At 58.4% G+C, this 18,020-nt stretch overlaps 2 long non-coding RNA genes across 2 annotated transcripts in view; one reads left to right on the top strand and one right to left on the bottom strand.

Annotated features, from left to right (window-relative positions):
* Positions 1-71: 71 nt before the first annotated feature.
* Positions 72-18,020, bottom strand: part of LOC116598736 — a 135,532-nt gene continuing 117,583 nt past the window's right edge. The window contains exons 3-4 of the long non-coding RNA XR_004289148.1: positions 1,294-1,349; positions 72-504 (exon numbers count right to left, since the gene is read on the bottom strand). This is a non-coding gene — a long non-coding RNA (uncharacterized LOC116598736). The remainder of the gene's footprint in view (positions 505-1,293; positions 1,350-18,020) is intronic.
* LOC116598737 overlaps positions 8,814-18,020 on the top strand; it is a 30,930-nt gene continuing 21,723 nt past the window's right edge. Inside the window, exons 1-3 of the long non-coding RNA XR_004289149.1 lie at positions 8,814-8,900; positions 9,953-10,028; positions 10,503-10,619. This is a non-coding gene — a long non-coding RNA (uncharacterized LOC116598737). The remainder of the gene's footprint in view (positions 8,901-9,952; positions 10,029-10,502; positions 10,620-18,020) is intronic.

The following is an 18,020-nucleotide window of genomic DNA, read 5'->3' as shown; positions in this document are numbered from 1 at the left end:
AACTTGGACCCAGGCCTTCTGACTTCAAGCCAAGTGCTCTTTGCAATGTACCAAACATCACATTAAAAAGAACCAAAATGCCACCGCGGCTCAGTTTCGCAATGCTTGTAACTTGCAAGACACACTGCACACACGCAGTCCCGTGTGAGGTCGTGCTCCGGGGTCTTGAAGCGGAGCCCAGACGCCAGCGAACACTGGTGGGCTGGCCTGCCTTGGGAGCTCACGGGCCAGGGTGCAGCCTCCAAGTCTATCTCTTGTTAGCTCCGTGATGTGGGGCGTGGAGGGTAATGCAGGCGATAACCCCCACTTCGAGAGCCGCAGAGAGGGTCAAGGAGGGCGCGATCAAGGAGCTTGTGCACAGGACCCTCAATCTCCACGCCCACCCACCCCGCCCGACGCGTCCATCCAAATGCTCAGCCTCGGTGCACATCACACCCCAGCACTTCTTCCACAGAGGACCTGGAGCCCAGGTGTCCCCATTTCTCTTCTTGAAATTGTTTTCCCCTGAGGGGAAAACAGATGAATCAAATCATCTCTCCCCAAGACGCCCCACAGTGCTGCTCATAGAACTTGCCAGAACTAAACTGCCCCACTCCCCACCTCCCCTAGATGTGTCCAGGTTTTGAAAGTCTTCCAGAATTCTTGAGTCTTCCGCACCCTCTCAGGTTTGGGAGCTCATTGCCAACCCGCCCCAACACTCCCCATCTGAGAACCAGAGCCCCTCCTGAGTGGAAAAGATTTGCACCTGCCACCTTGGCAAGGCCCAGAGAAGAGCCATTAGGTTTCATTACAGTTTAACATAAGCATTTTCATATCGAAATCCCTTCTCATTTCAATAACTCCAGACTGTGCTGGGATTACTCACAATATATATTTGATTTGGGAGACTTTCTACAAGGAGAAGCCACGATGTGGGGTCCTGGGATGAGAGAGGGCCCCTTGCCCAGAATGGACAGACAGCTGGGCCATCAACATGCACCACTCCCAGGGAGACAGGCAGCCCCTCAGCTTCTGGACCCCCAGTCTGTCATGCTAACGTGTCCTTGGGGGGAGAGTGATGCTTCCACGTTCCCAGCTCAGCTGAGGGCCCATTAACTCCAGAATCGCCTCTGGCCACCTCTTAAGTCCTTGCAAATGTGACCCAAACTTACTTCCAGCTTGGTGGGGGACAGAACCACAGGTGCCCATAAGCTCTGCTCCCAGGGTCTCAGAAAGTGAATCCCAGCGACAGCAGTCAGCACCTCAAGGAGCCCCGGGAAAAGGCACTTTCTTTTTGTGCCTCAGTTTTCTTACCTGTAAAAAGGGCATCAATCCATATTCTGCCTGCTTCCTAGGATTACACCAAAGACCTGAGAAAACAAGTGAAAGCCCTTTGTAAACCCTGCCCCTCTGTGATTATAAAGAATCATGGTTATGTGGTGACCTTTCAAAATCATCTCCACCCAGGAGCCATCAAGGCCCTGCTAGCATACCTCCCATGACAGTCACCTCACTTCCTCGCAGGGAAGCCCAAGCTTTCTGCCAGCAGCGCTGACCTTCAGAGATTTCTAGTGAGTCTGTGACTGGATGACAAATTACATTAGGAGACGAAATAGGTTCTCCATGAACTCGGCCACTCCTGTGTTTTTATATTGCCTGTTCTTATTTTCTCAGTAACGTTCCTTTTGAAAAATGCTCAGCTTGCCCAGAGAAATAAAGTGCAAGAATGACTTGGCCCTATGGGGAGTGATTGATGTGGTAAGCAGACCAGGCTGCCAGGGCCACATACCTTGGAAGGGGGGTGCTTTGAGGACCGCCCCCCAATACTGCATGAGCCAGAGGGGCACCAGGAGGAGAAGGGCCTGGAAGAGCTGGAGATGTAGCCCCTTAGAGGACATCGTCAAACCAGGCAGGGGAAACCCTGGGCTTTGTGTGATGAGTGAGGGTCTCCTGGGGCAGCACTAAGGCAGAGAGGGAGTGATGGACCACGCCCACCCCGAACAGGCAGTGGGGGCCTCAGGGGACAGGCTGTTCCTGAGACCTGGGGCAGGGTGAATGTTGGAGTGGGGGAGGGGCAGTTAGACCCCTTACACCCCCACCACTTACACCCCAGACCATCCCTGCGGGGTGGGAAGCAGATAAATGGCTTCCCCATGCCCCCAGCCCTATCCCCCAGCTGGATGCTCATCCCCTCCCTCAGAGAGGACTGGGGGTCAGGTCCCTGCCTGGCAGGATCCCCATCAGAGAGATAGTCCCTCTCCCCCCAGGAATGTGCGTGAAATCCCAGTAACTCTCTCCAGCTGGGCCTGACCTTGGAGAGGGCTCTAAGACAAACCCCGTGGCAGGGGTGAGCTTCTGGGAAAATTAGCCTCTTCTGTGCGCCATCCTTTTTTCTCCTAACGACAACTCAAGGTGTGAAGAGCAGGTGGGAGGGGCTGGGAGGCCTGGTGACACTGGGGAGAGCATTCCAGATGACCAGAACACCTTGTGCAAAGTAGAGTGTCACAGCCTCTCACACAGTCCGCATGTGTACACACACACACACACACACACAGGGAGACCCTGACCCCTTGCTGCTTACGCTGGCCTAGACAAGTTGGGGTTTGTGGATCATGACCGGCAAGGGACAAGGGAAAGCTGAGGGCAAGGCTGAGAGGCCAACAGGTGGGATTAGAGAAGCGGCCCTAGCCCCAGCCACCTGGAGATGCCCAAGGAGCAGACATGTCCCTGCCCTACTAGAAACAACACTTACTAAGCACTGACTAGTCACAGGTACCATGCTAAAGGCCTGAACCTCATGCACACCTGTTGTTAGTCCCATTTTACAGACGAGGACACTGAGACTCAGAGGGTTTGAGTGAGTTGCCCCAAGATTATACAGCTGAGTAAATGGCAAGCTCAAGACTCAAAACTGAGCTGGCCTGTCTTCCTCCCCAGTTGAACTTACAACCAGAGGCAGCAGGGGTCACGAAACACACCCTCCCTCCCCCGCCAAACAAGGTCCTCAAGGGGGCTGGTTAGAGCCCCTTACCAAAGATCGGATTGCCTGGTTTCCATCACCAGTGAGCTGTGTGACCCTGAGCATTTTACTGACCTTCTCTGAGACTCCACTTACCCATCTGACAGCAGAGGCAAAGGGGTGAAAGCCTCAAATGAGACGATGTAGGAAAAAGTGCATGTACTATGTGAGTGACATCATGACAATGTGGCCCCAGGTATAGCTTAGAAGTCTTCAAACCTCCAGGGACCAACATCACCACCACCAATTTACACTGATTGACTAGTGATGACAAAAAGAGTGACCATTTCTTACATGCACTCTGTGCCAGTCACCATGCTAGGCCCCTTCCATAATTTCCATCTGCCCGAGACAAAAGATCACACGCCCGGGACCTGGGAGGGAAGAGGGATGGTGCCCATCTGGAGCCCCCGGTCTCCATCCAGGAGGTCTGAACGAGGTGACTACAAAGTGACCAGAGATCAGAACCTAAGCAAATTCTGTGGCCAAGAGGAAAGGGTATTTGCACTAACGCTGATGCCCCTGAGCAGACACAGGGCTGAAGCACAGCCCAGTCCCGAAGCTTCAGCCCCAGCGTTAGTCTAGGCCCACCTCTAGCCCTGGGCTAGAGTCAGGCCTCCTAGCTCTCTAGATCAAGGGAAGGAGAAGGCAGAGGCCTGGCTGAGCCCAAGCCACAATTGCCAGCCAGCCACGGACTGGCTGCATCCGTTCCAAGCCTCTGGGTGGGTTCCCCCACCACCCAGGCTCAGGGAGGCTGAACTGCGGAAGAGAGCAAGCGTCTGCTCCTGGGCAAAGGGAAGAGATTTCCACAACCTCCAATGTTAAGAGCCAGGCAAGGAGTTCATGCGGGGCCTTAGGAGGCCAGCTGGGAGGTTCAACTTGATGCTGAGGCCACAGGGCTCCAGGGCCAGCGCTGGAGCACGGAGGGCTGAGCCCGAACCCCCGCCGTCCTGCACTGCCCTCAGCCCCAGCCTCAGTGGTGCCCTGGCCTGGGCTGTCAGAAGCTCCCTATCATGGGTGGATGGGGACCTGCATTCTCACAGTCGAGCGTCCCTATAACAACGAGATTAAAACGAGTCTCGGGAGCCTTGCCTCCGTCGGATACTCAGGGATGCTCGGGTCCCTGTGAAGCACTTGCTGGGCTGCCTTCAGAACTACCCAAGAGAGGAGAATGATCCAGAGCATCCCCACCCAAGCCCTTGGCACCTGCCTCTGGCGGGCGGGAAGGAGCCACTCCTGCACACCTGGGCTGGAGAGAGGGCCAGGTGGACTCTGACCCACTGGGTGGGCCCTAGGCAATGTAATCAGCCCCTCCCCCACCCAGCCAGTCCTACCTCCCGGCATTGGGTGGGGCCACATCCAGACACCCAGCCTCCTCCGAGCTCCTGGCCCCCCAGAAACACCTGTTCTGCCTGCATCACTAGATGCAAGCAGAAGGCAGACTACCCCGGGAGAGCTTTGTGAGCAGAACAGCCAAGAGCTGCCCCAAGGAGCTCAGGAAGAGGCGGCTACAGGGGCGCTCTGGTCTGTGGAGCTCCGGAGAAAGCAGTGTCTCTGTCCCCAGGCAGGGGTAGCGGGACAGAGCGTGTCACATTACCTATGGATAAAGCGAAGCCTCTGAGTGGGGTATGGCTCCTCCCCTCCCCTTGCCTCCCGTTTCCCAGCCACATCCCAAACTTGCAATATCTCTCACACAGTCTGCATTTCCCATCGGGTCCTTGCCACACTCCTCACCTTATCGACAATGTTCTACTGGTAAACTCCTATGAGCCTTTCAAAACCGGGCTCAGAAGGCTCCTCCTGTGCGAAGCCATGAGCTCCGGGAGCCACCCGCTCTCTTCTCCACACCTGTCCCGGGCCTGGGACAGACTTCCTTTGAGGAATCACAAAATAGGGTGCTTATTTGTGTACATTTCTGACTTCCCCATGAGCCAGAGGCAAGACTGCCATCACCCGTCCCAGTGCCCTGCACACAGAAGGTGCTCGGGATGTGTTTGCTGAGCTGTTTGCTCAGTCACATGTTTACTGAGGGGCAATGGGTAGAGCACGCGGGTGTGCTGTGAAGCCACCGAGCACGGGTTCAGGACCCCTGATGACAAGTGCAGAGTCAGGGTGGTGGGAGAAGCAGACATGGGGTACTGAACGCAGGCTGGAATCCGAGCTCCTCACAGTGCGGAGGGCAGATCTGGTTTCTCTCCCTGGCCTGCAGCCCCCCCACCCCCAGACTGGACCCCAGTCTGTGTTTACCTCCTAACTGGGGAATCTCGCGTTCTCAGTCTAAGGGCAGGAAAACCGGGTGTGTTGTCACCATGTGACAGGTAAGAACACTGAGACTTCCAGGTGTCACTGGCTCAGCCCCAGAAACCAGCAGGAGTCAGTTGGTCCCCGGGGTCTGAGCCAAGGCAGGTGCACACTCTGCCTGGAGGGGGACTCCTGTGTCCCAGAGAGACCAGGCCGTGCCCACAGAAGGAAACAAGGGACTTCAGAAGTTGACCCTGTTCGATTCCAGCCATGGCGTTCCTGGCAGTGGGACTCCGGACAACCCACTCGACCCCTTTAAGCTTTCTCAGTCAACGCAACCAGCCTCAGCCGGGCACCCAGCCTGGCTCACGGAAGATGCTCTCTAGAGGCCTGACCCCCTGCTCACACACAGGTCCCCCGCTCTCCCAGGCCCCGGCCAGGCCCAGCTGTCTGCAGGTGACCAGTCCTGCCCCAAAGCCTGCGGCGCTGGGTGTGGGGGAGTGGATTCGTCCCGGTGTAACCAGAGAATGTCTGAGGGCCCAGCGCCAGGGCTCCAGCGGGGGCCAGCATGGGGCCCCTGCCTCACAGCTGTCAAGGGGAGGCTCAGACACAAAGCAACACAGGGCGAGGGGGTCGGTGGGGATGTGTCTGGTGAGGGGTGCGGGGGACGCAGCTTCTCACCACACGAGGGGCCGGACCAATAATACGACCCGCAGCCTCATCAGAGAACGTCACCAGATGCAGGCTCCCGTGTCTGCTCCGCCACCAACTGGCTGGGTGACCTCGGGCAAATTACTCAACCTCCCTGAGCCCCATTTTTCTCACTGGGAGTACCATTATCAAATTTCGCAGCCTCGACATGAGCCTCAGACAGACCCCACATCAGCACAGGTGCCTGGCACAGACTTCCAGCCAACTTCTCTTTCCCTTGTCGCCATGTCTCATTCCTTGTGTACATTCCCTCCGCCTGTCTTTCTTCCACCAGGGTGGGACCCTCCAGAGGGATCAAGCAGGGAGGGTCCCGGGGCTCTTGGGATCTGGCACTCCTATTTTGTGATGGTGGGATAGGCAGAGAGGGCAGTTGGGAGGGAACAAAACCCGAGTTATCCGCTCTGGCCCTGGCCCTTTGTGGCCTTGCCCGCAGCATCCTGTCCACTTTGGCCCTTTGCCCTGATGCCCACATGGGCATATCCGCGGTATCACTACCATATGTCGCTGTCTACACTGTAAGCATGTCTTTACAAGGACAGCTGCCTCCCTCTCCTGCTGAAGGGGCCCCAGAGTCCCAGGGGGAGCTCACCTGGAAGCAGGGAGGCAAGGCTGGCAGGAACCGGTCTCTCCCTCCTGCCCAGATGCTCCATGGGGCCGCCCCCCAGCCCCCAGGGTTAGCTGGCTGGGGGAAGCAAGAAACCTGAACGCTGTGAGCCAGACAGGCTTGTGTTCCTCTGTTCGCTTTCCCGCGGCTGCCCTAGCCAGCCCTCTGAGAGGCCAGCCTGCCTCGGCTATGCGGAGAGACATGGGGATGTAGGTTTGCCTTGTGCCCCTAGAAACAGAATTCCAGGAGCCAGGGCCTTGTGGGGGGAGGGGCTGAGGCCTCTGCACCCACGAGCAGAAGGGGAGGGTCTCTTGGAAGATTTGCAGCTGAGATGCGGCCTGAAGAGGTTTTTAGAAAGATCACTGGGGCTCAAGGGTGGAGAGGGGCGTGGAGGAGACCAGACTGGGGCAGGGAGGCCAGGAAGGCTGGTGGCATTGACCAGGGTTGGTGGCATCAGAGGCAGGGAGGAGCGGCTGTCCCAGAGAGCTGCTGGCCAAGAGGAAGGAATGGGAAGAGGAATGGAAGGCAGCAGAGCTCAGAGGCAGGGCCCGGGCCTCCTGCCTCCCTGCTGCCCAGGGCCCAACAGTGCCTGGGACACTGCAGAGGAGCAGGACAGGCCCACAGAACTGGAGCAGCAGCAGGGTTGGAAACCAGGGCAGAAGCAGGAAGGCTTGAGGACAAAGAGGAAAGGCCATGCTGAGGTGCTACCGTTTGCAGGAAAGGGGGCAAGGTTTGTTTAAGTGACCTCAGTTATCCTGGCCCAGGGAGTCTGTGGCAGTTAGGAGACAGTGCTGGCGGAGAGCCAAGGGTCTAAGGAGAGGTCTCTGGAGTCCCCATCACATACACACACACACACACAGACAGACACCGCCCTCCCGAGGGGGCCACGGCCCTCCAGCGGTGGATGGACAGATGCTAGGGACAGACAGGAGCCTGGCCAGGGAGACACTGCAGACTCACTGGGAGCCACGGCTGGCGTGGAGGCCTCCCCCAGGCCCCGCCTCTGTCAGGGCCCAGGATGGCAGAGAGAGAGAGGCAGGTGCTTGTCAATCCCGCTTCGGGAAAATTGGCTCCATGATGTTTATTGCAAACTGCAATTTAGCGCCTCTATTCAGGTGCTCTTGTGTTTAATTATATATAATACGGTGTAGGGAGGAGAGAGGGAGGAAGTACATAGGATTTTCTCACCAGTCCCTTCCTCCCTGAACGTTGCAAGGGGCAGAGGCGAGAAACAAAGCCCAGCAGAGGGAGGGAAGGAAGAGGCCTGGTGCTGCCGTGGTCTCGCAGGCCAACCTAGGGTATGAGGAGCCTGTGCTCCAACCCCCCATTCCCTGGTTTAAGCTCCTTTCCAGCAGCCTCGAGGTGTTCTTATCTTCAGGGACAGCCAGTGGCTCCAGCTCAGACTGAGAAATTGGTCAATGAGCCTTTACAACCCCCCCGGACCCTTTCTTCATGACGCCCGGAGAGACGGAGTGATTCGCCCCACCCATCACAGAGCAGGCTGAGAGGGGGCTGCCTGTCCCCCAGCCCCACTTCCTACCCCTGGGCCTCATGCCCCAGGGCAACGGCCAGGTGCCCCCAGACAGAGGGTGGCCTTTCCAGACAGAGGGCTTCGACGGTGGCCCTCTGGGTTTTTCAGTCTCCGCAGTGGACAGGCTTGGTTTGCCCCCCACCCAGGCTCCCCATGCAATCTCAGAGTTTCCATCTTCCGTCCCGTCCTCCCTCCCTCTCCGGAGCTGCGAGGGCAAAGCACCAATTAGTTCATTTGCTTGTTTAATTGGGTAGGGAGGGGAAGAAAATTAAACTCCTCAACAGGAATCCTCCCTGCAGGGCCAGAGAGAGGATGTGGGGGTGGGGACCCCCATCTCTGAGCACCCCTCTGCCTGCCCTGGTTCCCCCCTTTCCCAACCCCACCTCCATGCCCCAGATCCCCAGATCTGAGCGGAGTCTGGGATTAGAGCGCCCTGGGGAGGCGGAGTAGGAGGTCTACCCACCCTAACTGGGGCAGCCCCTCCCAGAACTGGAGCATGGTGGGGGGGGGGGTGGAGGGAGCCACGGGGAAGGGGAGGGAGGTGAGGGCAGGGCACTGCCTCAGGGTCTGATTCTTGTGCTTTGTGCCCCTCTCTTACTCTGAGAATCCTCTCTCTCTTCTTCTCTCTCTCTCAACCTCTCTCTCTCCCTTCATCTCCTGGCTTCAGAAAAGCCCCTCCCCCGGGGGGGCCCAGAACACGTGGCCAGGTTCCTAGGGGGCACCGTGGCCGTGGTCCTCATCTTTGCTGTGGCGCTTGCTGTCTTCTTACTGCATCGCCAGCAGCAGAAGAACCGGCTGGAGACAGACAGCGGCGGGTGAGTGCTGGCAAGCCCGCTCCCCTGCCCGCCCAGACGCCCCCTCAACTGCCGGGGCCGCTAAGAGAAGCAGGTGTGCGACCGGAATCCGCGGCTTATAGACAAGGAGACCATAGGTTAAATACCTCCCACAAGTCTACCCTAGCCATGGACACGGGTGAGGGCAGAAGTCCATGAGGAACGAAATATCGACGAGTTAATTAAAAACAGCATCAGGGGGGTGCTCTCTGCTCAGCAGGGAGCCTGCTTCCCTTCCTCTCTGTGCCTGCCTCTCTGCCTACTTGTGATCTCTGTCAGATAAATAAATAAAATCTTAAAAAAAAAAAAAAACAGCATCAGGAATAGGCCACACAAGCTATTCTGGAGCATGAGGCGAAGGAAAACTCAGTAACCCCAACCCTACCTTTTTCTCAACACATTGATATTTGGTTTGTGGATTTTTGCCTGAATTTGGGTTTTTGTTTTTTTCTTTAAGATTGTATCTATTTATTTGAGAGACAGAGATCACAAGTAGGCAGAGGGACAGGCGGGGGGTGGGGTGGGGTGGGGAAGCAGGCTCCCCGATGAGCAGAGAGCCCAATGCGGGGCTCGATCCCAGGACCCTGAGATCATGACCTGAGCCGAAGGCAGAGGCTTCAACCCACTGAGCCACCCAGGCACCCTTATTATGGGTTTTAAATATCTTATATTACAATAGTATTTATTGTGCCATCTGAGATTTCTGGTTCCCCCAGGCCACAATAGAGGCCTCCCTCCCCTCACCCTGGTCCTAGCCTAGGTGCAGCCTCTGGATTTCCTGCTGTCCTCCAAGCTAGGACCCCTGAGACTCACAGGGTTCCCGTACCTAGGCTGGAGGGAGGGACAGGCTGGGCTGGGGCAGACATACCCAGGAGCCTCCACCCAGCAGTGCTGGGCGACAGCACCCCGAGCTCTGACCTGTCTGGGGGCAGAGCCCCGGGGGCCACCCTGGAAGTGGGCTCGGGGACCCCTAACTGGCTCATGGCCTGACAGGAACAGAAACCCCGTGTGTGAGCCTCATTCTGTTCTCCCAGGACGGCCCTGCCCTCCTCCCAGAAGCTGGAGCCTTCTCCCGACAGGCATAGCCACCGTGCACCTGAGGACATCCAGGTGGGCCTGAGTCCCTGGAAGGAGGGGGTGGGGAGGAAAAATGGGAGATGGCCCCAGGGTGGGACCCAACCCAAAAGCAGAGCCCTCCCTCATACACCGGTCCCTAAACGGACCCCAGTACACAGCTCGCAAAAGGCCAGGCCTAGGCGACAGGCCGCCGCCCGGAATTTCCCCCTTTCCCATGCTGCAAAATGACACACCAGGACCGTCAGGCCCCAGCCAGGGCCCACAGCTCTTCCTCCATCTCTCAGCCTCCCACTGCATTTGTTCATGAAAAGCAAATCCTCAGGCATCTAGCAGATGCCTGGCCCCATGCTGGTCCCTTGTGCCTCCCTCCTCCCAGACAGGCACCATCGTGGTGAAGGCCGGGATGGGGGTGCGTGGGAACAAGCTGGGGGTGGGGGGGGAGTCCAGGAGGGCTGCCTGGAGCAGGGCAGGGGAACAGACTGTGTAACCGCTCGCCTCCTCTTTCAGATTCTCCACCTGGAGCCGGGGAAGCCCCCGCAGCCGCTGGAGCAGGAAGAGATAGAGCAGCTGCCCCTTCAGACCCCCTACTATGATCTGAGCACCTCCCCCTCCTACCGCCCCTCGGTAAGGACCCCCAGCCAACCCAGCTGCACCTAGCCAGGGCCCCGCTGCCTGGAAGGAAAGTGGACACAGGAAGCCCAGGAGACAAGGCAGGGAGGGCGCTTATCGACCCGACAGGGAGGGCAGGGGTGGCCCTTCGTGTTCGCACAGGGCAGGTGCCCTGGGCAGAGCGGGGCTTGGACAGACCAGGGCAGGAGGGTATGGTTTCCCAACCTGAGGACCCGCTCTCCCCGGCACTCGCCCCAAGCCCTGCCTTTCAGCTCTGTGCCCTGCGCCCGGTCCCCAGTCCCCAGCCCTGCCGACTATCACCCAAAACCGGCAGCAGCCCCTCTCCCTGGCCCCACTCCCAGCCCCTCAGAGGGCCAGCGTCCGCTTGAACGGCTTCCGCCTCTGCCCACAGCTTCTGCCTTTCAGCAGATGCGGGGCTGGGCGGCACCCGTACGGTGCCAGCCCAGAGACCCAGGCCAGACCACCTGGGCCCAAAGATAACACATTCTCTCCTGGCACCCGTGGGAGAGCCAGGCCTTTGTCTTCATACAACACAACCATCCTCCCTCTCTGCTGGAAGTGCCAAAGTGAGTCCATCTTGAGAAGCCAAATCCTGCCCCCGGGGAGGGAGGGAGGGAGGGAGGGAACGAGCATTCCCAGGTGGCCTAGCCCAGAGGACCAACCTAGGCCCTACTTTGAGATTCTATGCAGGGTAGGAGACCACCAGCCATTTACTGTTCCTCCCCCAACCTCGAGACATGAATGTGAGCTAGAACTCACTGTGGACACAGAGTCCACTCCCTAGACAGCCACTAGACTGCCCCTTCCCACGCGGGGATGCACACCGACCCCTGTGTCCCAAGATGTGCTGCGCAGCCCTGCCCGTTCCAGCGGAAGAGACCACAATGGCAGTGTGAGTATCTGCTGTGTGCCAGGCATTTCGTGGCGAGGCTTCAAGCCCTCTTCTGTCCAACCCTCACACCAACCTATCTTGTGAGTCCTGTTGTCACCCCCATTTTCTAGAGGAGGAAACGGGCTCAGTGGAATTGAGGGTTGTCCAAGATCACCCAGTGAGCGCTGGGAAAAGTGCTATTCCAACCCCTGGTCCTCCGGCTCCCTAGTCCGGGCCCTAACCACACAGCAGCCACGAGGACGAGCATACCTGTGGGGCGTCTGCCTAAAGACAGAGGAGCCCCAGGAGGCTGGCAGAGCCATCTTGGGCCTCGGGTTTCCTGTCCACAGCAGAACGCCCAGCTCTGCCGCCTGGCTGTCCCTCAGCTCCGGGGGCCCAGAGAGCACACAAGGCAGCCCCCAGAGCTTGGGTTTGGTGTCCTGAGTTGGGTATTGGCTGTCACTTTAGGCCACATAATAAGTACAGAGATTCCGTTCACCCACCCCTTCCTGAGGACGGTGAGAAAGAACCCCGTTCCCAGGCCTGAATGTGGTCGAGGTGGGAGGGAGTGCAGAGACGCCGAGAGTTCCAGAAAGGAGAAAGCCATGCCCCGTTCAGGATTCTCCAAATCTGCCTCGTTCCTCACTCAGCCCCTAGTCTAGAGTGCATAAACTTGCCAGAGCCCTGAGAAGGGGGGAGGGAGGGGAAGAAGCAGAAATGGCAGGCGGGGGCAGGGTGGGGGGGATATTTGGGGAGGGGGGGCGCTGAGGCACAGGGGGAGAGGTAAGTGATGGAAGTTACTGATTCAGAAAATCATGGACGACTCCCGTGGGACCCCCTGAAGAGGGGAGCCAGGCTCGGCATAAAAATCGCTCTGATGTAAGGGGACAGCTGCAGCTGGCCCCAATCCCCACTAACGACTTCTCAGTCCTGCTCGATGACTGCTGCCCTATCAGCCTGGCATGCACAGCCCTCCCTCAGGGCACGGGAGGGGCCGGGCTCAGGGACAGTCCCACTGCCTCGGCCCCCCACAATGCACACTCATCGTCCTCTCTCCTACAAGCCCCCGACCCCGGGACATCCCACCTCGGCCCCACATTCCCAATACACACTCCCCTTGGCAACCTCCTCTCTCGTACAAGCCCCTGACCTCAGCACGTGGCTCTGACCCCATCCGCTCCCTAACAGCCCTCCCTCCCTGGCCTCTGCACATACTGGATTGAGGGAAACCCGGACGAAGCTTGTGCATTTGAGAAACACAGTAAGACCGCTTGGGACAAAGAACAGAGGGAGCCAGCTGCTACCCACCAGCCATGGGCAGGCGGGGCCAGGTGCCAGGGATGCCCTATGTCCTGAACAGAGGCCACGCGATTAGGGCACTGAGGCGGATGGGTGCGCATGAGCGTGGCCTGTAGGGTGGCGTAGGGAGATCAGCTCTGGCGTCCTGAGGAGACACTGGTGTTCTCGCCAAAAGAAGTGTAATTCCTTTTGGCCCGCAGAGCAGTTGCTGGGCCGGGAGCGGATTTATCCCCAGCCCTCGGGGCTGTTGACACCGCAGCTTGTATACAACTCCCGTTATTGATGTTGTCATCAATTCTCCTTCCCAACAAGTGGTGAGAGGGAGCCCAGCAGAGAGCATGCACTGTTCATGGAGGCAGGGCTCTGGAGGGGCGGGGGAGGGCTGCCAGAGGTTTGGGGGCCAAGAACTAGAGCCTCACCCAAGCTCGGCGCGCCCCCCCACCCTGGGCAGCCCCATCGCCATGCTGCACACGTGCCCTAGGGCGCTGACCAAGCCTGCCGCACAGCCCTCAACCTCCATCAAGGTTTCTGGGCTAGGACACCGCTCAGGTGGCGGGTACCATTGGCAGAGCTTGGTGGCTCTAGGCTAGAACTCAGGAAGGACATCCAGAGGCTCCAAAGCAAGAGATCTAGAAGAGCTGGGAGGAGGAGACACTGCAGGACATTTAAGGAGAGGGCCCTGCATCTCCTCCATCTTGGGAAGACCAAGCCCAGAGCAGGAGCAGAAGACAGCACCGAGGAGTCCTATGACTCAGTTCGAGTCTCTCAAGACGGAGCCACCAAGACGGGATGAGATGTGCAGAGCTGCGGTGGGGGTTGGCGGTGAGGGACCAAGGAGGGAGCAGGCAGGGAGAGCCAGCAGCCCCTGCTGCAGGTCTGACACCCAGGAAGAGAGAGAGGAAGGAAGGAGCGTTGGACGGGAATGTCTCAGGCTGCCGCGCGGTCTACAAAAGCTTGGAGCAGGTCCCAGAGAGAGTCCTAGAGCAGCAGCTGGCTGCAAGAGGAGTCCTGCAGCCACAGGAGGAGTCCTGCACCCGATCCCTGTCATGCTCCATCCTTGGTGGGGGAGGCCTGAGGACAGTGATGGGGACCGTGAGCTCAGCACACACGCGGTGGTGGATCAGCCCCCAGCGGACCTGAAATGCGCATGTCCATGGATGGGAGGGTCCACCTTGGCACCACGGGGGTCTGCTCCCTGCTCCACGGGCTCCTCCATACCCCCAGTAGATCTCAGGGTCACAACTGGCACTCATCTCTCCTTTCCACACCCCCACTAGTGTCCGGTCGCTCAGCTACCACCTCGCTCGGCAGGTCTTGGCAGCTTGCCCAGAGCTACGACCCATATCTTCATTCCTGAGGGGGTCTGAGCCCCAGACCCTCATGCCCTCCTCAGCCAGGCTGCGGCATGTGCCCATTCACCATTAAAGGAGAAGAAGCTGCAGGAGTCACCTGTGCCCTACACACACCCCTTGCCCCCTCCCCCCTATGTGACAGCAGCCCTGCCAAGAGGGGCTCCTTCTGGGTTGGCTGAACACGAGGAGCCCCCTGGGCCGGTGACAGCCTCAGCTGACAGTTCAGTGGGGCCCTCTGCCCTGTAGAGCCCACAGTTGTGAGGATGGGAAGTACAAATTCTCCCTGGGCCCCTGGGAATGATTGTCAGCCAGGGGGCAGGGGGGCACTCCTGTTTTCCCTTGGGTCCCTGGACCTATATATTTTCCTGCTGGGGGCCCAGCACTCCAGAGGGGCCCTTCCAAGTCTTGCCACCGAACAAGCATGTCTCCCGGCATTTAGACGGGCTGCCATTTGATTAAGCCTACAGCAGTCAGCATTCTCTGGGCTCCTTTCTGCAAGGCAGACTGAGGAGTTAAGACAGGGACCCCCCCTGCATCCTTCAAGGCTGTCATGATGGCATTAGTCTCTCCTCAGCCTCCATATGACATCACTTTTGACCGGCTCTCTTGGCTGGTGGGGGCAGTTCCAGAAGTTTCCACTTGGCTCTTATCCCACAGACCAAGGGTCCAATGTGGTGTTAGCACCACGATCCCAATTCTGCGCTTGCAATGGGAAATGCCATGCCCCCTACCCATGATCTGGCCCATTCCCTGGGGTCCTTGCCAGAGTGTTGAACCCCATGTCCTGAGAAAGTGCCACCAAGTGAATGCATTTTTGCTTATGCGGTCTTTGTTCTGGCCCCTTTGGTCAAGAACACTCAAAACCTAGCTAGCTGGGCTTCTGCTGTGACGCACTATTGGGTGTGGTCGGTCCTCCTTCGTCAGGCTGCTGTCCCCGCCCTGGCTTCTGCTGGGCTTTATCTTCCCTCACCAGCCAGGCAGCCAGGAGCAGAGGTGGGGCAGCTCCTGGGGAATGTGCCTGGGGCCTCCCAGCGTGTTCACTCTTAAACGCGGGACAGGCAGGCCACCTGTGTGCTCTGAGGGACACATCCATTTACCCTCACCTCAGCTGTAGAGTTCCAGATTTCCCCAGCCAGAGCCCTGACCTCAGCACAACAAAGCTGGCTCAGCTGGGCATCTCTGGAGCTCCGTGAGGCTTCTTCTCCAGTCCCGGGTCTGTTCTTCTGCCAGGTCCACTCCACTGTGGGAGGAAGTGGGAGCTCTCCGTAACCCCCCAAGATGTTCCTCTGGCTCTCACACTGAGCCTCTAACTGTCGGGGGCCCATGGTTTCTCATTATCCCTCTACAAGGGCCCACAGAAATAACCACCAGTCAACTCCATGGCTTCTCTGACACGGTTATCTGCGTATCTCAAAGGCCTGAACCACTGTAGCTGATCCCCTCTGCCAGGACGCCCTCCCAGGCCTCCACTGGGACTGTTACCACTGGGCTGCATCCCACCTTCCCCTCGGAGTGGGTCCTAGCTGGCAGACCCAAATTCCTACTTCCTAAGACCGTTCCTGGCATCATTTGTGTTGGCTCAAGACTTCCCAGAAGAGACAACAAGATAAGATTTGATGTCCAAAAGCTTCGCTGGGTGGGGAAGGCCTGTGAAGGATAACGGGCAGGGGACCGGAGAAGGCCTGGACAGGCATCAAACACAGTCGGGTCCCAAGAAAGGGGAGGGAAAGAAGGAGGAGCGTGTGGGGAGAATCTCAAACCGCAGCCCGGCTGTGAGAGCTCCATTCAGGCCCGTGGGGAACCCTCCAGCCTGAGTCAGAGAAGTCCTGCCCCTGAGGAACAGGCCCACACCAGAGCCCGGCTGCACTCCTCAGTGGCGAGAACAGCAGGGCAAGTATGGTCACGGCCATTGCCATGGTGGCTGCTGGGTTGTCCCCAGACAGTGCCCCCCACAGCAGAGCTGAGCAGTGGATTTCCATGGTCAGTACCGCTTCAGACAAAATGGAGTATGGGAACTCCTAGGCATCCATGAGCTCATGGTGGGGCCGGTAGTTGAGTTTCCCAGGGGCCATCTCAGGGCGCAAATGCTACCCATTGCCCGAACTTGGGCTGGGAGATAGGTGCCTTCTGGGATGGGAAGGGGACCAGAGGCAGAGCAAAGCCAGTGCCCAGGCCTGATCCTGGCCTGCAAGGCTCCTTGACCTGTCGCCAAGGCATCCCCCACCCCAAGCAGGGGTCAGGTCACTGCTCTGCCTTTGAAAACAGTTCTATTAAGACCGAAGGCAAAGCATCCAGGGCACCCCTCCCTGCCGGAACCCAAGAATAAACTGGAGACCTCCCCTCCACCCAGCTGGGTGAGATGGTCCCGAACCATCTTCTGCTATCACCCCTGGTCTCTCTGGCCTCAGCGGGGTTCAGAGCCAAGCCGCTCCGTACAGACGGCACTCAGTTGGGAAGGGCCCACATAGAGAAGTTTTCTGGACGCTGATGGCCTCTCAGCTGTAGCTTCAGTGCAAACATCCCCGGCGTCCCAGCCACTGGAAACACCATCCCAAGGCATCCGCATGATGGGAAGGACAAGAGGCAGGGTCCATTCATCCTGCTGCGCCACCAGACAGTGGACATACAGACACGATAGTGTCTGCCTGCCACATAGACACGATCACTGTCTATCCCCCACCTCTGCAGGATGGTCTTCACGCCATGCCAGAGTGGCAGAGCCACCCCCCCATCTGTGGGAGGCTCCGCTTATGCAGGCCAAGCTCCTCCTGCTCCAGGGACTCTCAGGGGTGAGGCAGGTCTGCGCTGCCTCCGGCAGCTTCTCCTCTCAGCAGCTGCTACTCACACACTGCCCGGCTTTCCTTGAGCCCACCGTCCCATCCCTCCACCACCCACCCTCCTAGGTGCTCCAAATCAGGGCTTGGGAGCCAGACCTCCTGTCTCTCCAGCCCCCTTTCCCTTCCTTTTGGCTCCAGTCTCCTCTGCCCTCAACCTCCCCCCTCACCTCCAGGCCGGCTCTGGAAGCACTGGGGGCTGCAGATGTAAAGGCGTTAGGGTGTGAGTTTCACTTCTGGGAAATCAGGAGCTAATTGCTCTAATCTTAGCCCTGCCATGTGTCCCTGACTGGTCACCGATGGGCACGAGATGGGCGTTGCTGAAAGGAACTAAAATCAGGACACTCAGCCTCCCTGCTATGCAGGGAGTCCAGCCAAGGGGAAGTGGGCACCAGCCTAGGTCATAGGGGTCTGCCTCCCATGGTGCAGAGCCCTCCTCCTTGCCCCCAGGCTCCTGCCCTCCTGGCCAGGGAGAGCCTCCACCCCTGCTCTGTTGACAGGACCACCTGTCCATCTGTTTGAACATTCATGGAGCTGAGGAGGAGGAGCTGGTGAGGAAGGCTCTAGAGCTAAGAGCTGGCAGGGCCTCGGAGGTCATGGAGCTACCTTTCTGCCTCGCTAAGTGGGAAACTGAGGCCAGGTGAGGGAGAGGGGCTTGGCCCAGCCACAGCATGAGTCATCACTAGAGCAGCAGCCCCTGCCCTCAGATGACTCTTGTTCTGATAATTCCCAAATCCAGGTAAGAATCAGCAGTAATGCTGTGCCACTGAAGAGCTCGGGATAGAAGCTGGAGCCCTAGATTCCCATGATAGTGCAAATCCACGTACGTTTGCTCCCCCCCCCCCCCCATTTTACAATTGAAAAGCTAGGCTCAGTTGGGTCAAGGAATCTCACCAGCCACAGCAAGAAGCTCAGCTCAAGTTCAAAGCCAGGTCTTCTGACCCTAAGTTGCATTTTATGCCACCGCTGCTCTGCTAGCATCTTCCCTGGCACCCCGGGCACATCACCTCCACTCTGCGGGCCTCAGTCTCTGCCCTCT

This window comes from Mustela erminea, chromosome 9, assembly GCF_009829155.1.
Source record: "Mustela erminea isolate mMusErm1 chromosome 9, mMusErm1.Pri, whole genome shotgun sequence".
Classification (NCBI taxonomy): Eukaryota; Metazoa; Chordata; class Mammalia; order Carnivora; family Mustelidae; genus Mustela; species Mustela erminea.
Note: the sequence above shows the minus strand (reverse complement) of the source record. Positions and strands in the feature narration are given on the sequence as shown.